This window comes from Oxyura jamaicensis, assembly GCF_011077185.1.
Source record: "Oxyura jamaicensis isolate SHBP4307 breed ruddy duck chromosome 1 unlocalized genomic scaffold, BPBGC_Ojam_1.0 oxy1_random_OJ89503, whole genome shotgun sequence".
NCBI classification, from domain to species: Eukaryota; Metazoa; Chordata; class Aves; order Anseriformes; family Anatidae; genus Oxyura; species Oxyura jamaicensis.
The window spans coordinates 1-4,167 of record NW_023303128.1 but is presented as its reverse complement, the minus strand read 5'-3'; the positions used below and the strand labels follow the sequence as shown (position 1 = coordinate 4,167).

Here is a 4,167-nt window from a genome sequence, read left to right as displayed (position 1 = left end):
AAAAGTCTGCAGTACAGCGTGCATAGACAGCTTTACTCTGATTCTTGTCTGGTAACAGTTCTACATCATTAAAACTCCTTTGACTTAACTGCAGATAGTTTCAAATGTTCTAACATTAGTCAATGTAGTCTACTTTTATTGTTATATTTACAATATCTGAAAACTACTTTGTCCTGCAGCGGAAGTACAGCAGCATCTCGTGTTTCTGGGAAACACAGCCATCAGGCTGTAGGAGGATCCATTGTGTCTTCCATCACAGCAAACCTCGTAATATAAATGGACTTTTTCTGCCACCTAGTAACAGTGAGTAAAAATATTTTCTCAACAATTTGTTTGTAAAAGTAAGTAAATATACAAAAGCATCCTTAAACTTCGACTGCTTACGTAATATGTATTAAGATCAAGAAATGTACTCTTGCAAATAAATCAGGTACGACCTGATCCAAGTCAAGTTCAAGGCAAATAAAGGAATTGTATTGGTATTTGAATGGGTTGATCTATTAATTTATTTGTCATGTTACAAATCTTTGTAATCACCGGTTACATGCAATACGAATTAATAAATGGCAATTTAAGTTGCTAAGAAACATCAAGTAAAACTTTTACATTAACTCACCATTTACCATCACAGGTAAAAGAGACTCAGCAGAGGGAGATTAATATAAGAAGACATGCAGGGGAACAGGGAATGGGGGCTGCAGTCAGTCCCTGATGCTCTTCATCTCTGCTGCTCCTTCACAGTCACTCTCTGCCCCTGCTCCCTGTGGGGTCTCTCCCACGGATGCCGTCCTTCCCGAACTGAGCCTGCGGGGGCTGCCCACAGGCAGCAGCTCTTCAAGAACCGCTCCCACATGGCTCCGTACCACGGGGTCCATCCCCCAGGAGCAAGCTGCTCCAGCATGGGTCCCCCACGGGCGGCACCTCCCCCCAGACCCCTGCTCCTGCGTGGGCTCCTCTCCACGGGCTGCAGCTCCGGCCCGGGGCCTGCTCTTGCAGGGGCTGCAGCCTCCTCCAGGCCACATTCCCCTGCTCCACCCGGGGCTCCTCCACGGGCTGCAGCGTGGAGATCTGCTCCGTGTGGGACCCGTGGGCTGCAGGGGGACAGCCTGCTCCACCAGGAGCCTCCCCTGCACAGGCCACAGGGGAACTGCTGCTGCAGCACCTGGAGCACCTCCTGCCCTCCTGCTGCACTGACCTTGGGGTTTGCAGGGCTGGTTCTCACTCATCTCTCCCAGCTGTTGTCACACAGCGTTTTTTTTCCTTCTTCATTGTGCTGTCCCGGAGGCTCAACCAATGTCACTCACTGGCTCAGCTCTGGCCAGCAGTGGGTCCCTTTTGGAGCCGGCTGGAGCTGGCTCTGATCTGATGTGGGACAGCTGCTGGGCTTTGCTCACAGAGGCCACCACCCCTGCAGCCCCCTGCCACGTAAACCCAATACAATTATGATCAGATCAGTTCTTTCACAAAATCTGCATTTTTTACATAGCATTTGTACATAGCATTTGTACAAACACTATGTACAGTTGTATAATCTTATGCTTTTGTGCAAGAGAGTTGTGATTTAGAAAATTCTGATGGAAAAAAAGAAGTCTACAAGCTAAACATGGGTAATCTAGTGCTTAGCACTGCTACATTCTTCAAAATTGATGCCATGAAGACCAATACAGGCCTGCCTATTATTCAGCAGGTTTAATACATTTCCACAGGTGGCAGCCTAGGCTCATTTACTCACTGCAGCCAAGGTATTACTAATCACACCTTTCCCTAGGTTATAAACAAAGGGATTGAAAGAAAGAAAGAAAGAAACTTACTCAGATTCATCTATCCACTGGTTGGAAGAGATATGCAACCTTTTTTGAACAGCATAGAATGATCAAAATGTTTCACTTGTCAAGAGACTATATTCAGCTGTGCTTTATCTTTCCATTCAGAGGAGCTAATGCACAGTGATTTTTGTACTTTCTGTGGCTGGAAGATGCTCTTTTGCCTGTCTCTGCTCGGTTAATTTTTTTACCGATTCTTTAAATATAATGATTTCAAAAGTTTACCTGTTGGTCCAAACCTAGTTTCTTCTTAAAAACAAACAAACAAACAACAACAACAACACGTTATTTTTTGCAGATGTCGCATTGCAGGAGGAGGTCCGAGAAGGGATTCTGAATCCAGCCTATGGTCAAGAATCATTCAGAAATCAGGAGAATTTTGTAATACCAATTCACCCTCCACTGATTATAAACATCAACGACCAAGAGGATGAAGAAGAGGATGAAGAAGAGGATGAAGAGGAGGTTGAAGACAAAGAGAACAGTAAACAAGTTTTGTTTTTTGTTTTACAAGGAAATACAGTGGATGTTTTTTGGCTCTTAAAATATAGTTCATAAACGATTTATTCTAATAACCATTACATTTTTTAGGAAAGAGTTATTGACAAGTTTTTGAAATAGTTTCTGTATAATTCCCAAAGTATTCCCAGTTGGTGGTCACCAGATACATGAGTAAGCCACCATTTTCAAACTTCTGTAAAATGTCTGGCTTTATATTTCAATACTGTTATAATTTACAGTCCCCTCTTTTCATCAATTGGAGTTTAAAATATTCAGATGACCATCAGATATTATTCAAAGTTCCCAGTTCAGGGATGCTGATCTGAGCTGCTGGCACTTTCATTTAAAAAGACATAGTTTTAATGTCTTCCCCTTCTCATCAAGATTTTCAATAGTTAATACTATATGGTGAGTGAGGACTTTCTGTGTGCCTTAGCTTTAGCCATCTCTGTAACAGTTACTACTGGGGAATGTTTAACAGGGGATTTACAATAGCAGTGCAGGAACCATTTTGTTTTTGTGCCAAACAAAAATATTTCTGATCTATACAGCTGCAAATATTTTCTCTTCTTTGGCACTGCCTAATATTATGGGTAAAATGCTATAAAAGTTGCAAGTTTAGGAAGCTCATCTTTTAACCGAAACAATGTTTTGAAAAGAGGTTGGGGCTGCACATGCTTTCTGATGATGGTGAAGCCATAGGTTTCTGTGCAAAATATTGTTTGTCTTCAATTTATATTATTTGTTCAACTAATTTATTAAACCGTTCAACTAATTTATTAAACCCTCTTTATGCAGTCACATTTTATTACAAAAAGTTATTCTTAGATCTAGTAGAAAGAGTCCATGCAAAACTGAATACATATATATATATTAAAACAAAACCAACCAACCAACCAAAAAAAAAAAAACACAAAAATGGTAATTAAACGTTTGGATGTATCTCACTTAGAGATTAGAAACTCATAAGGAGCGTATGAATTGTGCGTCCCCAGAGAGTGAAAGTGAGAAAACACTCTCGTGCGCATTCTGCAAACTACTTTGCTAGTAGTTCTCAGGGAGCCCCAAGCTGCTTTTCACTTTCCCGCTGCCTTCCAGGTTGGAAGGGCTGCTTACTGTTAGTGCTTCCTAACTCTGTTTCAGTCTGAATAAACTAAATTAACTTTCAGTATCAAAAAAAAAAGACAGTATCAAAAGTGGGTCATTGGTAGTCTTACTAACCTTAACTGAGACAGATAGGGAACACTCACTTCACCAGCCCTGCCAGCACACATTACAGGATAGTAACTTTAAGCAGAAGTTTAGTGACAAGAAGTTCTTGGTGATACAAGAAGTTCTTGGTGATACGTTCAAACAGATTTCCTTGTGAATGTAAATAAATGGTCATTTTGTGAGTGAGTATTGAAAATGGTTTTAAGTCACTTTAAATCAACAGGCATTAGCTTTTTAATAGGTGTAGCTGAAATTCCATTGCACCTGGAAATACCTAACATTCAAGAGCCATTGTATTGCCCAGAGCAGAGGATGGAGTCAGAAGAGAAGTCATGACCAGAATGAAATTCATTATGGTATTTGATCATTAAGAAACATTGAAGGTCTTTCCATAGATATCTAGTAATCCTTTAAAAAATGTTTCCTACAGATGATTTTAAGACTGCTTCAGACCTTGAAGAGGAAAGAGCAATTAAGGAAATATGCTATAAATCTGGTAAATATGAAATTAGCAACTCTTTCATAAACCGCAATGCTGCCAATATAATAAAGTATTTTTTCCTGTTTTGGGTTGTGTTTAGGAGAGTATTATAGGATTCAACACCCGCAGGAACACCAATCATCAAAAATC

General features: G+C 40.5%; 1 long non-coding RNA gene across 1 annotated transcript; it reads left to right on the top strand.

Annotated features, from left to right (window-relative positions):
• Positions 1 to 218: 218 nt before the first annotated feature.
• Positions 219 to 4,158, top strand: LOC118156866. The gene is made up of 4 exons (XR_004746469.1): positions 219 to 303; positions 2,122 to 2,307; positions 3,967 to 4,032; positions 4,118 to 4,158. It is a non-coding gene; the product is annotated as an uncharacterized LOC118156866 (long non-coding RNA).
• Positions 4,159 to 4,167: the final 9 nt, after the last annotated feature.